The sequence below is a fragment of the Scyliorhinus torazame genome, chromosome 3 (assembly GCF_047496885.1).
Source record: "Scyliorhinus torazame isolate Kashiwa2021f chromosome 3, sScyTor2.1, whole genome shotgun sequence".
NCBI classification, from domain to species: domain Eukaryota; kingdom Metazoa; phylum Chordata; class Chondrichthyes; order Carcharhiniformes; family Scyliorhinidae; genus Scyliorhinus; species Scyliorhinus torazame.
Genome location: NC_092709.1, coordinates 77647786 through 77667613, shown reverse-complemented (window position 1 = coordinate 77667613; position 19828 = coordinate 77647786). Strand labels below are relative to the sequence as shown.

General features: G+C 46.5%; 1 long non-coding RNA gene across 4 annotated transcripts in view; it reads left to right on the top strand.

Annotated features, from left to right (window-relative positions):
- The window catches only part of LOC140408530 (uncharacterized), a 109820-nt gene that overhangs the window by 76225 nt on the left and 13767 nt on the right, over positions 1-19828 (top strand). For 2 of the 4 annotated variants that reach the window (XR_011940124.1, XR_011940127.1), the window contains 3 exons: positions 2037-2137; positions 15464-15514; positions 18018-18208. This is a non-coding gene — a long non-coding RNA (uncharacterized lncRNA). The remainder of the gene's footprint in view (positions 1-2036; positions 2138-15463; positions 15515-18017; positions 18209-19828) is intronic. The other 2 variants (XR_011940126.1, XR_011940125.1) reach the window with 1 other exon arrangement.

The window sequence follows — 19828 nt, the reverse complement described above, 5'->3', positions numbered from 1 at the left end:
CCTGTGTGTCATGTTAATCAGGTCCTGTCCTTGTCCTGGTCTCCAGATCTCCTGGCCACCAGGTGTCGTGTTTCTTCTCTTATACTGTCTCTGTCCTTGTCTATGATTGGTTGTCGTGTTGTGTGTGCTGATTTTTCTGTTGGTGTGTCTATCATGAGGTGTGTGTTTGAATATCATGACAGCCCCTAGTCGCCACATTCCGGCGCCTGTTCGGGGAGGGGAACTGAACCGTGCTGCTGGCCTGCCTTGGTCTGCTTTAAAAGCCGGCGATTTAGCCCAGTGTGCTAAACCAGCCCCTATGTTTCCCGGGGTGTTTGTTCGCTGTAACCTGTTTTGATACATGTTTGTAATAAAATACTTTTTTTTTTAAAAAGAGAAGGCGGTAGTGAGTGCCTTCTTGAACGATTGCAATTCATGTGGTGGAAGTACACCCCCCCCCCCCCCCCCCCCCGGCGCTTTAGGGAGGGAGTTCCAGGATTTTGAAGCAGGGACAGGAACAGCGATATATTTCCTAGTCAGGATGTTCCGTGCCTTGCAGGTGGTGATGTTCCCATGCATCTACTTCCTTTGTCCTTCTCGGTGGTAGAGGTCATGAGTTTGGAAGGTTGGTAGTCAGCTTGGATTGGATTGTGGGTAATCGGGGAGGGGAGGGGTCAAGGAGGTATTCTGGTGGTCAAGAGGGGATGTTGTCTGCAAATTCTCAAACACTTCGACCAGTTTATTACTCAATCAGATGCCCTTACCGGTGAGGTGGACAAAGGACAAGCACAAGTTTACAATTCAACCAAGTTTATTATCAAACACAGTAAAAACAGGTACCCTCCTTAAATTATCCCAACTACAATAATCGCAAGATTTTTAATACTAACTGTGCTGATGAACTCAATCAAGCTGCAGGTCCAATTCACCGAGTCTCAGGGACTCCATCCACGAAGGCGGGTATCGTTCGCCTCTCCTATGTCTCCTCTGGTCCGCCATCGAACCTTCTCTGTTGCCTCTGCATCGAGTCTTCGCTGGGGAAGGTCCTGGAGGTCGATTCATATTTCCCTTTTCACCCCTTTGCAGAAAGTTCTCTGGTCCTCAGTCAATGAGGTCTCGCGGTTGTGTCGCAACACCCAGTGGAGTTGCTGATTGCAAGTCTGCAGGGCACCAGGCACCCACACCCATGGGTTCATTTCCAGGTGTATTGTCTGAATGTAACCTTACTCCATATCTGGTCATGGCGGGAAATCTGGGTGTCAGAAAGTCTGGCTTCATCTGGGCAATCCACAACAATCGATCCATTTGAATGGTACCGATTATCTCCTGATGGCTTATTTACATGGCAGGCCCAGATTTGTCCCGACTGTCTCTCTCTGCTGAGTGTATTCGAACTTAGCTGTTCAAATTCCCATTTGGCCTGCCTGTGGCCTGACTGTGGTTTTGATTTGAAATGTCCAATTCTTAATTTAAAGTGACCAATTGTATATCAGGCCTAAAATGCAGGCCGTTGGCCATTTTACCACACAGGAAATTAGTTACTCCCGACACAATTTCCGGGGGGGGGGGGTCTCGGTCCTGCCAGCCCCGTTTTCCGGCGCGGCGCACCCCCACCGGCAGCGGGATTCCCCATTCCCGCAGCCGACCAATGGGGCTTTGTGAAACCCGCGGGCATGGGTGCTTTGCCGGCGAAGTGGAGGATCCCGCCGATGGAGAATCCCATAGCAAGTCTCTTTCTCCTCTTGTAGTTACATTAATAAAATGGGTGGTCCAGTTCAGTTTTTGGTCAATGGTAATCCCCAGGATGTTGATAGTACTTGTGGTGGAGACAATCGTGGCCTTTATTGAAATGTTAATTGCTGAGGCCATGACCAACAGTAGGGTTGAAACCATTAGATGTGAGGATAACCTCAGACCTAATCCTCCTCCTCACATCCTCCTACCCTCTTATCCCATATCTTCTTCTGATTACAAGCTGCAGTTGGTGCAAGCACATATCTCTTACTGCCCTCTCCTCCCTGCATCACAGTCTTATCCTTGTGCCTTTTTACTTTCAGGTACACCAGAGATGCAAGCTGGCCAGGCAGTGGAGGAAGACCAAGCAGATAGTGATGAGGAAGGCACAGCACAGTCGTAGCCACCAACTCAGATACCGATGGTATGTTTATTTTAAAGAATCGATTGAAGGCGAGATTTAACAAGTGGCCAGACATCATTGAGCACCAGTGCACTGCATTCTGCTCGGGGGCAAGGATAGCACAGTGCTACAGGGTGAAGTCATAGTTTCCCACTTCAGAGGATACAAATGAAGACTTTGATGGGGCAACCGACACACAACAAAGTATTAGTTGCAAAGAAAACCTGTCAATAGTTCTGCTGTCAATGTTTGGGTGTGTGGAAGTGTCCAGAAGCAACTTGGCACAGGGCCTTGAACAAAGCTTGGGGCTCATCCTTTCCAGCATTAAAGTGGTAGCCGACAATGTTTCAACACTTGTGGACTGAACTATTATTCAACGTCTGATGGCTGATGTTGCAGTTTCTGTTGTGGTACAAACAGCAGAAAACTAACGCATGTCTAAATGCTGCAGTAGAAGCTTGGATTAATGTCAAATAGGGTCAGCTTGCTGTCATCATGGCTCTGGATGCCAGTGTTCAAAGGGACTTCTAGGCTCTCACTGCAGTCTAGCAATCTGTCTTCTGACAGATGATTCGGATTGTTGAGGCAGTGGCCAGAGGGAGTGACAGTCCTCTGTGGTGCACGAGTCTCCTGCCCTCTCTCCGAAGGACGACATTGAAACCCCCACTCCTGCCACTCCACCCATTGTGTTGTCTGGGATAGTGTAGTCGACAACCAGGTCCTCAAGGTCCAGTACTCCTCAGGGCCATCCTGCAAGACCATCTACAGTCTCCTCTGAAGAAAGTCAGCAGCCTTCTACCAGCCATGCTGTAGCTATTGGGGTGTCAGGAGCATCAGGACAAGCAAAGGCACACACAAGATGGGCACTAAGGCAACTTGCAATGGTAATTAGTTGACTTATGTAAGCAATATGGCATGATTTCAATTAGAGTCATAGTGTCACAGTCATAGAGTTTACAGTACAGAAGAGGCTCATCGATCAAGACGTTCAAGATGGAATTGGATTGTTACCTGAAAAGAAAGAATGTGAAGGGCTCTGGAGAGAAGGGAGAAGACAATGAATTGCTCCTAAAGAGAGCCAACACAGATTTATGTGTTGTAATGATTCTGTGATTCTGTATCACACTCTCATTAGTTCTACACAGACAGGTCAGGCAGAAAGGCTGTCTCGCCTGTCTCCTTCGTTCCTCTATTTATTCTTCCTTCTCCTTCTCCACCTCATCATACTCCTTATATAATAGAATCATAGAATCTCTACAACACAGACCATTGGTCCATCGAGTCTGCACCGACCTCCGAAAGAGCACCCTCCCTAGGCTCACTCTCCTGTCCTGTCCCCGTAACCCACCTAACCTGCATATCTTTGGACACTAAGGGGCAATTTAGCATGATCAATCCATCTAACCTGCGCATCTTTGGACTGTGGGAGGAAACCGGAGCACCCGAAGGAAACCTATGCAGACAGGGGGAGAATGTGCAAACTCCACACAGACAGTGACCTAAGACTGGAATTGAACCCGGACCCCTGGCATTGTAAGGAGGCAGTGCTAACCACTGTGCCACCATGCAAGGGCTGTCTACTCATGATGGTGAGATTGTCCAGTATGCAACTGATTGCCATACTTAGTGACTGACACTTGCGCTGCCAAGTACCACCACAAGGCTCCTCCAGCGTATTTCAGACAGTAGAAATGTTTTAGCACACCAGTGTCCTTCCTGTTCTATCATATGCTGCATGTTGGCATAGCTCTCTTTGAATGCATGCTTTGCACCTATGTGTGTATGGACTCACTGGAGTCGCCAGCCATGTTGTGGGCAGATAGCTCTTGTCACCCAGTAACCACCCTTTGGTTTGCTGTTTGCTTAAATGCAACTGCTACCGCTTGATGTGTTATGTACTCTGGGATAACACAGGCTGCAATTGGATGCAGCTTTAACCAAAAGATACTCCAGACCTTGAAGTTAGTTCAATCTGATTTATTGAACCAGTAGCACAGTTCTCACAGTTCTCTATGTGTTCGACTCTCTGCTAACCTAAGTGTGGTTACTCTGTCTGACTGAACCAGACTAGCTCTTAGCCACGTGCTGGAGGTGTGATACTGTACATACACCCTGACTCACTCTGTAGATGTTCATCAGTGGAAAGAGGTAGAGTGTGAGTGCCTTGTGCCTTTTATAGTGAGATACCACCCCTGAGTGTCCTGTCTTCTCATTGGTCATGTCCTGTTCTCTGTGTTCATTAGCTGCCTATCTGTGCCTGTCTGTACATCATTATCTGCATGTCTGCATATCATGACACCGCTGACCGCCAGAGAATAAAGGCATCATAATTTCTGTCAGTTATTAAACTGCATGATTCATTGCTTATCGTCATGCACCAAATAGGTGTTGACAGAGGAGAATCTCTTCGGATTCACATACAGGACAGAGTTGACATGCGGTGCTCACAAAGTGATACATGCAGTCATGTCAGCCAGCACCAGAAGGAAGACTATAATCCAGGCAAAGCTGTATGCTGTCTCTGCCTACTTGTCTCTAGCAAGAGAGAATGACATGTAATTAGAGCTCTTTGAAGAGATAGCCGCAGCGACCTCACTTATGCAACAGCATGTGGAAAATTGTAAGATATTGCAAATATCTCCTGCTTCAGTTTGGAAGGAGCAAGATGCAGAAAAGCTCACTGCCACAATCACCTTCACAACCACTGCCAAAGCTGTTCTTCACCTGCTCTGGGGTTACAGCTGTAGCCTCAATAGGTGGCAGATTTCAAGGAGATCGTCCTGACTTCCCCACACCAAATAAAAATGAAACCAGTGATAGAAAGATCTTTCAGAATGCAGGTACCCCATTAATATTCATTAATATTTAATATTCTCAAGAATAAGACTAGAGGCATGATTCAGTGGCCTTGACGCACCAGCCTTGGCCCGACAAGGCAATGGAATCTCATGAGAGGCCTCTTGTGAGATTCGCGACGCTCGAGATGTCTTATGAGATTCAAAGGAGATCCAGATCTGTTTATTCAAATGAGCCATTAAGTTCTTTAAAATATATGTTTGCCGGATTCACCGGGCCAGGCATTCACCACCCACGCCTGGGAGACCTCACCAGGGCACCGTTAAACATGGACCAGTCGTAATGGCACTTTGGGAGTTCTCCCAGGACATTGGAGGCTCCTGGGTGGTTGGGAACAAGGCAGTATGGCACCCTGATACTGCTCAGTTGGCACTGCCAGAGTTCTTGGGTGGCACTACCAAGGTATCAAGGGCACTGCCAGGGGTCGGAGCTAGGGGAACCTTGCCAGATAGAGGGCAGGCTGAGGGGGGTGTGGGAAGGGTTCCTGGGCACCCCCCTCGCCCCAAGGTTAGGAGAGTCAAAACCACAAGTGGGAGCTGAAAGGGCGGAAGAGGAAAGGTCACAGAGCTGGTCAAAATGGTGCCCAGATCTGCGGGGAACTTGCTAGCAGGAAATCTCTCTAAGTGCGGCCTTGGTGGAGAGAATCTGAGGCCAAAAGTTGCGGCAAAGTGCCGTTGAATTGCAGGATATTTCTCAGCACTGCAGGCACCAAGAAACATCCCACTAACTGTGCTGTTAGCGGACTTTACCTTAAGCCCGCTAAAATGCACCGTAGGATTCATCTAGTTGTTGCGTGAAATATTGTAGTTTTTAAAAAGGTTAATTAACTTTGGGATCAATGGTATCACGCTTTTCTGTTTGCCCAAATGACATGAACAAAAACAAGATCTGCCGTTGGATTCTCTGGTCCCCTAGCCGCATGTTTCTCGGCAGCACGTCGCTTGCTTGTGACGGGATTCTCTATTCTCTATAGAGAATTGTCAATGGGATTTCTCATTGAAGTCACCCCATACCGCCAGGTGGGGATATGCTGCCAGCGGGAACAGAAAATCCCAACAGCTGGAGTATTCCAGCCGTGACATGGGGAAAAAATGACAATCGATCAACAGTATTAATGATTGAGCTTCTACTTTTGCCAAGCAATTGGACTAAGAATTCCCATGTGGAATATTTATCAGCCAACATTGGAAATAAGCCCATCTCACACAAACAGCTTTAACTTCTGAGCATATCAAGCAGAAATCATTTTTGCACATTGTGTTACAATGTGATTCTCAATTTTGTCTCGACTGGGTGAAGAGGAATAAGCTGGCTCCCTTTTTTCCAACCTCCTCAGTTGGTCGCAGCCAATGTTTGTTTAAATCCTTTCTCCATGGATACCTTTTCCTGATACAAATGTATTTACTTTGTGTAAGAAGCAATTTAACCAGGCTTTCGTGAGTCAAATAAAGAGTAAGTTTATTTGTTACTAAAACTCAAGGGAAGAAGATAAAGATGCCACGTGCACACACACACACAACTGAGGAGCCCAAATAAGAGTTTACAAAGGATATACAAATCAGTCCTTGACTTGTCCATACAGTGTGGATGATAGCTGTTAGGTTGGCAGATTTTGGTAGAGCTGACTGGCAGATTCGCATGCAGTTGGAGACACGTGTTGGCTTGTACCAGAGGGACAAATGACCTGCTTATCTCTGCAGGGTTAACTGAATGGACTGTCCTGTTCCCTTCTGCTTGTGCCTGCTGGACAACTTGCCTCCAGCAAAAGACAGTGCAAGAGAGAGCTTCTTCTTACTTCTTTGCCCTTCTGCTTCTCATTCGTCATCAGTCAGTTTTTAACCCATTTTCCCTGTGTATTCTGGGGTCTTGCATTCATCTCAGAACTGCATATACATTCTGAGAGATAAATCACCAGGTGATGGGTGTTTTTGGATGTCTGATGAGATGTATGAAGCAGTCCCCATTGTCCTCACAAATCCAGCAGATTAGTCCAGTTTTTGCACTTTCCATACCTGTCTTTCAAATGTTTGTGTTCAAAGATTATTATTATTATTAATAAGTTGGCCTTGGCACCTCTTCAGGTGTGAAATTCCAGGTTTTTCCAGGAAAGTCTGTCAGTGTAATCCAAATTGGAACGTTCCAGAAAGTAATCGCTTTGCAGTATCAGCCATCTTCTGGCCAGTGTCTTTACTTATTTCGTTTAAAAACACAGGTCTTCCATAAAAAGTTCAATATGCCCAGAGGTTCTTAGAGAAGCTATAGTGTAATTTCGTGACAAATGACAGAACTTTACACCTAATTTCAATTGTTTGTATTGCTCTATGGAAATACATTGAATTTCTAAATCAGGCCATGAATCTAGATAATTGACATCCGCTGGAAAATTTCACAAGCAAATACAATTATTATTGCTATTTGTATCAAAATTGGAAGTTTAAGGATAAGGAATATTGGGCGGGATTTTCTGGCCATTCACATTGGTGGGATCTTACTCGCCGCGTGTTTCGTGGCGGCGAGGGATGTGCCCAGCGGGAAACCCAGTTGATAACGGGGAGACCAGAAGATCCCACTACTGGCCACTGGTGAACCTCCCTCTGCCGCTGCAGAACATGCTGCGGAGGGGGAGGAAAATCCCATCCATTATCTCTTCAATTACCAAGCATCCTACAGCTCTTCTATGAATAACTCCAGAATTGGCACTGAATTAAAACTAATGTATCAATATACTGTAAGAAAATGTGTGTATACAGCTGCTTGCTTCTTTTCTAACCTCAGTACTTTGTATGTGGAACGATGGTAATATAATTCAGCTGTAAGTTTAGTTGACTCAGTATTTTTATGTAAGTAGTCTAAACGCTGCTTAATTATGTTCTAAAACCCCTAAAAAAGGCTGTGCATTTTTAAGATTCAAATGATTGACAGTTAGTGATACTCAATCCCAAGAAACTGAGGGCATCCATATTCTTCAGTGATATCTGAAAGGGATGTCAGTGAAATGAGTGCTGAGCGCTGAAGTGAAAAGGTCAGCAAAGCTAATGGATAGGCGCTTCAAATGACGAGTCTAGACTGCAGCAGGCTGATTGTAGAAAACATCCTATGCTTGTCAAGGGTTAACATTGTTCACTTTCATTAGATATGCTTTGTAAATCCCAGTTAACTTCGTTTTTCTTTGGGTGGTGCGTGCACAGAATTAATCATTTGGACTCAGCCATACCTTGCAGACTTTGCAGATGGGCACATATTGAGCTGTATGCAGATTCTCCTGTTGCTCTCGAGTTGATTGATATATCACTGCTGTAAGCAATACTCCTGTGAGGGAGCTCTCACTTACTGTTGAATTTAGTTCTTATTAAAAACAGGACATTCAATCCATTGAATAAATAATTTGGAGTCCATTCTTAAAGCTTTTGTTTGTTCATTTTCAGTGTTGTAAGGCCCACAGTTTAGCTCAGGATTTGTGGGTATCCAGTTGGAGTGGCTCAGAGATGTTCTGTGACAAGCTTAAACCTGCCACAGGATTAGTTGGCTTGACCAGGTGACCTTGGGGGCTCCCTGCGATTGGAAGGCTCAGCTGTGGCAGTGTTTTCGTTGCATGTTCCATGACTGAAGGTTTTATCAACACCACGAGATGAGCATTTTCTGAACCTGTACTGATGAGAAATCTACTAATCAGCCAGGGATTATCTTCAGCTCAAACCATACAGCTTCTAATTCCTCTTTCATGAATGGAGTTTAAGGATCCAAAACGGAACCACATGCGGTGCAGTGCAAACAAGGGCTGAGTGGCTTCAGCATCTCTTAATTAGCTTTGCTCTGTTCTTATGATGGAGCCATGAAATTAAAATTTATCATAGGACATGTGGGAAAGGTATAACGTTGAAAAGGAGCAAGTTTAAAGAATGATTTTGTAAGTGCGTGAAACTGTCTTTGTGTCTCGCAGCATGCAAATGTAAACTTTAAACAAAGAAACACAAATCCCAGTGAAATGTTAGGCACTAGATAGAACATGGAAGCAACTGCCTAGGCGGTGGACTTTGCCTTTAGTTTGGCTTAGTTTATGGTTGCAAAGAAATACATTTGTTCCACTGAACAGTAATAACGTCCTGAAATGGTGACATTTCAACCTATAACTTCAACGTGATCCATTGGTTGTAAAGCACTTTGGGATATTGTGAAGTAGTGAAAGGCATTAAATAAATGCAAGTTCTTTCTATTATTAATTTTGATACATGTAAAAACATTTGCTATTATTAGTGTATTTACATGGTGTGTGTGTGGAGGGAGGAGGGGTGGATCTTGTGTTTAAAGAGAATGGCTTCTTTGGCCTCTGGCATTAGCGTGGTGTGGCCTAGATTCCTGATTTACCAAAGCCTGGCCTGAAGGCAAGTTTATATTGTTCGAGGTAATCCTCAAACAGGCAATGTAGCCCACCCTCCTGTCTGGGGATTCGTCATGATGCTGAAAGGGGGAAGAAGAGAAGGATTACCGTCATGCCAATGAAAATGAGCAACTTTTCAACAGTAAGACCGAGTAGCCCTTTAACACTTTCTACCCTTGAATTATTTCAATTTTTTATCCCTGTGTGCTGTTCTGTCTTCTGCCAGAATATCAGTCAAACCATTTTTTATCCTGAAAACTTTAGCCTTACTAAGTCATAGATTTCATAGAATTTACAGTGCTGAAGGAGGGCATTCGGCCCATCAAGTCTGCACTGGCCCTTGGAAAGAGCACCCTACTTAAGCCCACCCTACCCCCATAACCCTACCTAACCTTTCCGGACACTAAGGGCAATTTAGCATGGCTAATCCACCTAACCTGCACACTAATCTGGACCGTGGGAGGAAGCCGGAGAACCCGGAGGAAACCCATGCAGCTACGGGGAGAACGTGCACACTCCGCACAGACAGTGACCCAAGCCGGGAATCGAACCTGGGACCCAGGAGCTGTGAAGCAACAGTGCTAACCACTGTGCTACCGTGCCGCCCATAACAGTGACCATTTGAACAACATTCAGAGAGGTTAGTTGTATCTGAGGGAGAAGTTACTTTGTTGCTGAAAGTGAATTTGGGGTAGGTTTGGCAAATTTATAGACTTTAATTTATGTGCTGTGAAATTATGCTCGAAAAATAAGAACATGTCTAAGTTTTACCTTTGCAGAGGATTGGTTAATTTTGATGTGTCTATCAAACTATCCACCTGATAGTACTTTCTACTGCACTGATAATAATTTAGAGATTAAACACATTATCATCTTTATTTTAATCAGAAGACAAGAGTTAAAAACTCATTTTACTTTGAGCTTTACTCTTCAATAACACACGCTCCCTGAGCCTGCGACTAAAAAAACACACATTACAATGGTTAATCACAACAATCAGAATTTTATAATTATATAAAGTTTTTTGAGCAATTAATAACTTGAAAAAATATAATAACTACATGTGGCAACTTCAACAAATCAAAAGAGTCCCTGAGCATTTCACAGAAGTGGCAGAACACATCCAGACTAGGAAATAGGAGAAGAGTTAGGGGAGGGGAGAGGTGTAATTAAGTGGAGGGCTTTGGAAAGAGAATTCCAGAGCAGTGGAATCATGGCAGCTGAATGCCCTTCATGATTGGCAGAATTAGCAGGATGCTATGTTGCTACTCCAGCTCTATCACTGTAATATTGACAGAATTATGACAGAAAACCTGTTTACGTGCACCTTAATCCCCCCAATGGTCTTATACGTTCAAAGGCAAAGCTGACACACAAGGGACACAGTTTAAGTCGTGTGATATAACGTTTGCTTCTGTGTTGGGAGTTGGTGCGCTTAACTCCCACTCCAGGCCTTGTGGACAGAAACTAGGCTAATAGCATACTGGGGGAGTGCTGCGTTGTTTGAGGTTTTGAGGTGAAACTATGTCCTATCATCATAATGGCAAGAATGTTGAAAAAGCACTTGACACTATTTTGAGGAACAGCTACAGCTTTCACTATTCCTCAAACATTCCTTCGTGAACAAACGCCAGCAAAATTGGTTGTTGAAATCATTTTCTATTTTGGGGTTCTTGGCAGTGTGCAGTTTGACTGCTGTGTTTGTCAATGGTGAGTGTACTTCATAAGCATCTCATTGGTTGGGAATGATTTTGGAATGCCCTGAGGTTCTGGTAAGCCAGTTAATAACAATATCAACAACTTGCATTTATAAAGCATAATTAGCATGGAACAAACATCCTCAGGGTGTGTGACACAGCTATCAGGAAAGAAATGGACATGGAGCCAAATAATTAAATGTTTAGAAACATTTGGCAAAAGAGATCATTTGAAAATTAAGAGAAAGAGGTAGAGAGACAGGCAACTTTCGGGGAGAATTCCAGACCTGGCCACCAATGGTATGGCAAAGGACGAGGGAGATGTACAGTAGGGTTACCAACTCTCCAAGATTGGCCTGGAGTCTCGAGGAATTGAACATCAATTTCCAGGACAATGCTGTGTGCAAACCTGCAAAGAAATCATCGCAACATGAAAAAAGATTGTTTTTTTGTTATTTTCTTCTACCATTTCTCTTTATCACATACAAAAACATTGATAAAGGGTGAGGTAGGCCATTTGACTGACAGTCAAACGTCACCCAATTGGGTAATGAGATATGTTGCTTTCCAATTGGCGCAGGAAGGCAGTCTGACAGATGTGTTGGCCAGCTAATGGCAAGAGCGTGGGGGCAAGTCATGCGATGAAACCTCCATTTAATCACAATTGGTAACCCCTTGTACAAGAGGCCAGTGTCAGAGGAATGGCGAGCAAGGGAAAATATTGCAACACTGGAGAAGGATATAGGAATAGGTGAGGTTTTGAAGGGATTTAAACACATGGATGAGAATGTTAAATTGAAGAAGTTGGGTAATGGGACTTGGTGCGGGATAGAACACAGGTAGCAGACACCAAACTATAAAGCGTGGGAGATGAGAAGTCAACTAGGAGTACAAGTTAAGTCTGGAGATGACAAAGACATGGATGAGGATTCAGTGACAGATAGGCTGAGGTAAGAGTAGGTGATGTTATGCTGCTCGAAGCAGTTATTCTTTGTGAAGGAGTGGATACAGGATGGGAAGTTCAGTTCCGGATCAAATAGAATGTCGAGGTTGCTGGCAGTCTGGGTTGGCCTGAGATGGTGGTTGGGAATGGGTACAGAGTTGGTGGTAAAAGTAAAGGTACAGAGACTATGATAGGGACTGAAGGAAATTAATTTGGTCTTCCCAGGTTATAGCTGGAAGATAATGTGGCTTATCCAAGGTTTGGTGCATGCATCGGGTTCATAGAATGGAGAATTTCCCAGTTCCATGGACCTGAATAATTTTTTTACATTATTTTGCGGTTGTCGCCAATCGTGTCACGATTGTCAAATATTGTTGTGAATCTGGATCTCCATTTATCTGGAGATAAGCTTGACTGAAAATCTGGCCCCCAGCTAACCCAGCAAATATTTTTTTGTTAAATTGATTTTGCAGGATGTGGGCTTTGCTGGCTAGGCTTGGGGGGGGGGGGGGGGGGGGGGTCGGGGATTGTTTCGGGGGCCTCAGATATCGGCGTTCTGATGGCGCCCGATCTCTCGCTACACAGCGGAGTTCCAGCGAGGGAAGCTCCCCATTGTACAAAATGGTGCAATGAGCACATCGGCCATGTGTTACCCATTCGGGCCTCTTATACAATGCGAGTCGCATTAAATAGCCATCTGTTTATCGGCACTGCAAGTGCTGGGAAACAGGCGGCTAAACAAGCTCGCTAGGGGACTTTGTTTCTTTCCCGAAGTGTCGTGCCCTTAGGACGGGACTCTCCGTTTCCTGACGGCAATTTCATACTCGGCGATCGGGTGGAGAATCCATTTTTATGACCGAACCGGGGGCACGCCGTTGCGATGGCCTCAGGACGTCACCTGAACACCCTCCCCCGATGCTCCGTCTCCGATGGTCCGAGTTCCCGACTGCGCTGTTGACGTGTGGTCTTAGTGGTCGGGAACCCGGCGTGGCAGCTGCGGACAGTGTCCAGAGCTGGCACAGTTGGGCGGGTGCCATGCTGCTGGCCGGGGAGGGCTTCAGCAAGGGCTGTGGGGTCTGGTGACAGGTGGCCAGGGGGTGGTGAGGGTGTGTCCAGGGGGCACCACCTGGCAGGTCGGGTCCGCGCACGGCCGGCGCTATGTTGTACGGCACGCTGCTGCAGGTTGTCGCCGTGCGTATGAGTGGTCACGGACCCGGCAATTCTCCGGCTGTTTATTTCGTGGGGGCCGGGCGTTTTACATGGCGTGGCTGCCATCCCTCACCGTTCGGAGGATCGGTGCTGGGGCGGTGCCGATTTTTCCCACGTAAGACGCCACGGTTACTCCGGACATAGCCTCAAAATCAGCGAATCCAGCCCTTAATCTCTGAAACAGAGAATCCCGCCCCATGTTCTTCCTTCAGGTATTCAATGGTTTACACTGTATGTTATATGCCAAAATGTCCATATTCAGTGTGCCAATTATTTATACATAATGAGAATATGAAACATAAAAACAAATAGAAAACTATGGCTAATGTAAATTTTAGATAATGCTCTTAAGCCATTATTAATTATTTTATCAGTTAAAGTATTTATCAATATAAAAAGAATGAGATAAACCCTCAAAGAATTATAGCAATCATTAAAAGATCAGAATGAAAGCATTTTAGATTCAACAGAAGCTTGGGCGGGATTCTCCGACCCCACGGCGGGTCGGAGAATCGCCGGGGGCTGGCGTGAATCCCGCCCCCGCCATGACCCGAAGTCTCCGCCACCAGAGATTCGACCGGGGCGGGAATCGCGCCGCGCCGGTCAGTGGGCCCACCCCCATGGATTCTCCGGCCCGCGATGGGCCGAAGTCCCGCTGCTGGAATGCCTGTCCCGCCAGCGTGGATTAAACCACCTTTGAACGGCGGGAGAAGGCGGCGCGGGCAAGCTCCGGGGTCCTGGGGGGGGGCGCGGGGCGATCTGGCCCCATTGGGGGGCCCCCACGGTGGCCTGGCCCGCGATCGGGGCCCACCGATCCGCGGGCGGGCCTGTGCCGTGGGGGCACTCTTTTTCTTCCGCCTTCGCCATGGTCTTCACTATGGCAGAGGCGGAAGAAACCCCCTTGCCTGCGCATACGCAGGGATGACATCAGCAGCCGCTGACGCTCACACGCATGCGTCGCCCGGCGAAGACGTTTCGGCCCCGGCTGGCGTGGCGCCAAAGGCCTTTCCTGGCAGCCGGCGGAGCGCAAACCACTCCGGCGCGGGCCTAGCCCCTCAAGGTGAGGGCTTGGCCCCTAAAGGTGCGGAGACTTCCGCACCTTTTGGGGCGGCCCGATGCCGGAGTGGTTCCCGCCACTCCATTACGGCGGAACCCCCCGCCCCGCCGGGTAGGGGAGAATCCCGCTCCTTGTGTTTATATGGTGCTTTTAATGTAGTTAAATGTCTCAAGGTACTTCACAGTAATATGAACCAAAAATTGACATAGACGGTCACAGAAGAAGATATTGTGATAGGTAACCAAACGCTTGTCAAAGGAATAGGCTTGAAGGATGAGAGAGAGACGGTGGCGCGGGATTCTCCACCGGCAGTGGGATTCTCCGTTCCCACAGCCGGCCAATGGGATTTCCCATTGTGGCCATCCCCACGTCGTGGGGAAACCCGCGGGCGTAAATGCGCTGCCGGCAAAACGGGGGATCCCGCCGATGGAGAATCCTGCAGGCTATCTTTTGAAGTCATGTGATGCATTTAATTAATTATTCACAGTAAATATCAACATAGCACGATGTTTTTAGACAGGTGAACTAAGAAGGGTTGAAGGAAAAGGGAATAAGGTGGGTAAATGTGATTAAAAGTATTGACAATGTGGACTGGTCAATTATCTGACTGTGTTGGGATCGCTATGCAGTAATTTGAGTTGATTTTTTGCTCAGTGAAAAAAAATCATTGGAATGGATAGTTTCCTTCAATATACAAGCTTAGTTCCTATAGTAGACATGCCCCTTTCCTGTAGGATCTGGATTAGGATTCTGAATATATCTACATGTGAAAAATTATTTTTAATTAGAAAAGCATTCTAAGTAAAATAAACTTAACAAAGGGAGAGTGTATGCAAGTCAGGAGCACAAAGCAAGCATTATATGGAAAGAAAGGCTTGGAAAATCTAATGGCCTTTTCTTGTTTAGGTTTATGGGTTTTAAAGAAGCTCGAGATTAGCTGCTCGGAAGAAAAGGGTACGACACATTGCTGCGAGGAGGCTCTCTGTCTTAGATTGGTCATTATTGCTTCAGCAGTGCCAAAGGAGCTTCATTTGTAGATAGCTGAGAAGTATCGTGTTGAAACAAAACTGCAAGAAGGTCATTATTTTATATTGAAAAATGTATATATATATATAACAGTGTCCTACTTCTGAGCACTAACATCCCTGGCTTTAAGAAGTGTAAAAGTTTATTTCTGATGGATATTGAATTTTTACTTTATTAACAGGCAGCTGTTTAAACTGGAACTTGTGGGAGAACTTATTGCAGTATGAAAATTGTAAGTATGGAGCCTCGATTATCAACAAATTGTGAGCTAAATATTTCATTTAGTGATGAGATACCTTTCAGCATGTCCTTTTCTGCAAAATGTTCTGAATAATGCCCTTCTAGGGAGTAGCACATGTATGACGTTTTGTGCTGTAAAAGAAACTTTTCTCACACTTTGTATAATTCTGAATCTGGTAGCTGTCTTAGCCTTTCCTTTCCCCCACAATAGGTTGCAGTGCTTGACATTATGACCTGGCAATTTTCTCAGTAACCTTCACTGCACAAAGTGACATAGAACAAGATATCGTTAATTCCCTGACACATGTCTTTAGAGCAGTGCATTGGATGGCCACCCACAGGGTGGTATTCTCCTTGCCCGGAGTTTTAACAGTTCCATTTGTTTCATTATCCTGAGTGAATTATTACACCACCAAATTATTGCGTTTGTTCTTTGAGTTTGAATTTCTTTATTATTTCATACGTTAAATTTTATGAGGCTGTCTGTGCTTTTCATTGATCTTGGAAGATATTTTAGTTAAAATATGGGTAGATGTGATGTCATGAACAGTGTGTGGTAATACTGCAAGATCACTGTGTCTCAATATATTTACTTTACAATAGGGATTAATCACATCAGGCAAAAATTACTTTTTAAAAGTCGGTTGGCATGCCAACTATGCTTACTTTGGGGCAGACTGTTCCAGGAACTTATCAACCAACAACAATGCTCCTTTTATAAAATAAGATGTTAAAACTTTTATTGACCCTTGTCCGGTCTTAATGAGTTTAATTCACAGGACACTGAACACACATGAACTGCAAAGGGTAAGAGCAGCTGTACAACCCCCATGCAGCTTTATATTTCCTTGAGAGGCCATTTGTTTAGAACTGAAAATTGGTTTATGATGGTGAAGGAGGTCTTAATCACTTTAATACTTGATTATTTCCACTTAAACTTTTAACTTTATGAGATTGTTTACCATGTTTATGAACTTAATTACTATAAATGAGACGATATACCTGCATGAAGGAAAAATGATTGTCAAATGGCCCAATTTTTGATCAAAGAAAACACCTAGGCCTCGTATCTAAATAATGGATTCTACTCCCTTTAACAAGTAACTTGCACCAATTTCAAAAGCTACTGTGACTATGTTAACCTTTGGTTTAAGTATGTGATCCCAGTAGTATTTAGCAGGAATTCATAATCATTTGTAAATAGATTTGCGTGGGCACAGAGAATGCAGAGCAAGACAAGTAAAGTCCTCATACTTGAGCATAAATTCTGGCTTGGTATTGTTAGGAACTGTTATCGGGATAAATCCCAAAGCATCAAGTTCATTTTACATTAGAGAAATGTGACAAAATAATGAGCAGCAGACAGAGGTCTTTATTTTCCTAATGAAAGGAGATGCTGGAAATCTGAAATAAAAACAGGAAATATAAGGATAGCTCAGCAGGTCTGGCAACATCTGTGGAGAGAGAGACAGATTTAACAGGCGTGACCAAAGTTAAATTCCGGATTTGGGCACTTTTCACTGGGCGTTTGTCGGCGGCTGTGTTGGCAAGACCGCAGCCCGTATTCAACAGTACTTAGTGTCAAAAATTAGCCCCAATGAGATTTTCAACATTAATGGCTCCCTCGCCATCTGATTCACCCGACTCGCCCCTCAGCTGCTCACTGCTAGCAAGGGGGAGCTGCTTTTAAACGCTTCCTCACTGCTCACGCCCAATCAACACACAAGCATGGCAGTGCGCAGACCTGCTCCTCGCTTTGGGGATGCTGACCTGGCCAGGCTTCTCGATGGTGTGAATGAGAGGCAGGGCACCCTGATCCCCCAAGGGAGACGGAGGACCAGCAGCAGGGTCAGCTATGCCGCCTGGGAGGCAGTGGCAGCAGCTGTCAGTGAGGGCAGCATGACCAGGAGGACCACCGTCCAATGTCAGAAGAAGACCAACGACCTCCACTGAGCTGCAAGGGTAAGTTACCACCTCTTTCCTGGCATCCGTTCTGCCTGCTACCCCTCAAATTCCCAGAGCCCCCCCAATCCACTGGCTGACACCTTGCACCCTCCCCACATCCAATCTTCAAACTTGTTTCTCAGAACCCCTGGGTACCCACCAACACATATCCGTCATGTCCAGATGTGATGCCCACACATGCCACCTACTATAGACCCCCCTGACCTATCATACATGCGGCTCACAATGCCCTCCTCTCTTTGTCCCCATAGGAGAAGATAGCCCATAATAGCCGAGACAGGGGGAGGAATCCCAGATATTTGAGCCCTCAACCTTTATGAGGAACGGGCCCTGGAAATCAATGGGTTGTCCGAGGAGAGAGCAGTCACTGACAGCGAGGTTGGAGAGCAGTCACCGACAGCGAGGTTGCCCTGCGCTAGAGAGGTGAGGATCCATTGCCTCTTCACCCAGATGACCCATCTCAAGTTAGTTGTGAATGTCAGACAAAATGATCCTTCCCTCTCACTGACCACATGTCCATTCTCTTGCAGGATCACCATCTGATAAGGCTGGGCCATCCAGAATCGTAACTCCGCCCCCTGCAACCCAACAAAAGACCTCGAGGAGACCTCCAAAGAGACCACCAGTGAGGCGTCACGGCTATCATCCGTTCCTTCCATCAGCGCAGAGACACACACATCAGTGAACGACATTAATGGACACGCTTCTGGGGCACAATCTGGTGAGTACCACACAGCAGCTGATGCACATTAGGTGGGGGCAGGAACATCCAAGGAAGTCAGCAGTCGGAGGTCTGTTGGATCCCAGGACACAGCTGTGTGCCAACCAGATGCCGAGCCTCTGGACAAGGTTATCCCAGAGGTGATGCAGATGCTAGGACGCAGCCATCTGATTCAGGAAGGGTGTCAGTGACATTCCAGTGACTTCAAGGCCAATTGGATGAGTCCCAAATGCTTCAGATGCAGGAGATGGAGCCAACAATGCGTGGCACCGAGGCCAACACTGCTAGCGTGGTGATCGCAGTGGGAAACCTGGAGCACAACATCCACGTCTTGAGTTGTTGCATCCAAGGCATGGATCAGTTTTTGACGACGATGGTTGAGGGCCTCAACATCAGTCCCAGTTGCTGGGGGACATGGCCCAGACACAGGTGGACATTGCCGAGACACTGCAGAGCATGGCTCAGTCACTGAGGAGCATCGCTGAGGGCGTTGACAGCATGGTGCAGACAATGGGAAGCCTCCAGAACTGGCAGCGCTAGATGACTCGGAGTCTCTAAGCTCACTCAACCTGCCCCTCCATCCCATGGATCCTCCACGGCCCTACGGGCACCGTCAGGGAGGCGGAAGAGCTGGAGGCCAACCTGAGGCCTGCCACCAAGGAATCATGGTGGTGTCTAGTTCGTCCGAACTGCCCCCCTTCTGAGACCGGCGCATCCCAAGGGCAGTGAGCAGAACTGGGTGGCACGACGACGCCAATGACACCAGTAAGTCGACCGGGGCCCTCTGACTCGGTCCTCCAGAAGACGCCCGTCAAGGGCATCAAAGGCCACAGGGTGCGGAAAGCAGCCGGCTGCCCCCACTAAATCACAGAAGATTTAGAAGAGTGAGGAGCACTGAGTTGGCACTGGTGGGGTCACTATCTGTAATCGGGGGAATGGAAATCTGTCATCGTAAAATGTTCACTATTAAAAAATGGCACACCTCATACACGTGAAGTCTCTGAAACGTTAATCTTCACTGCAGGCCTGGATACATCCCCACCCCCTGTTGTCCTCCGCTCCCCTCACCCCCACCCACCGGGCACAGTGGTCCAAGATCAAAAGCCCCCGATGCAGAACCCGTTCAGAGGATGGGTGTGGGTGCACTATCAACAGAAAGGAGCGGTAGAGCTTTCCTCACAGTGGGTTATCATCACTCTTTTGCCCTGTATAATGACCCGCTGACATTGCCAACACAGGCCCATCACTCTGGACTGATGTTGCACAGACCCTTGGAGGGGAGAATAGGGTTGTTGGGGAGGGGGTGGTATGATGGGTAGGGGGCGGTGAATGAGGGGGAGAATGAGGGAGGAGGGAAATGGGGAGGAAAAAGTGGGGGAATGAAGGCAAAGGCATAAATTTGGGGAGCGGAGTAGGGGAAGAGAAGGAAATGGGGGGGGTGAGAAATAGTGGCGTGTTGAACTGATGGATATAGCCTCGTCCAAGGGGAATCTGGAGAGGATGAAGGCATCGCTGGTCCTGCTGGCATGTCGGACCATTGCCACGGTGGTCCTTCATTCTCCTGCTCCTCCTCGGGCCAGTCCTCCAGCCTCTCCTGGTCTGCCTCATCCTCCACCTCAG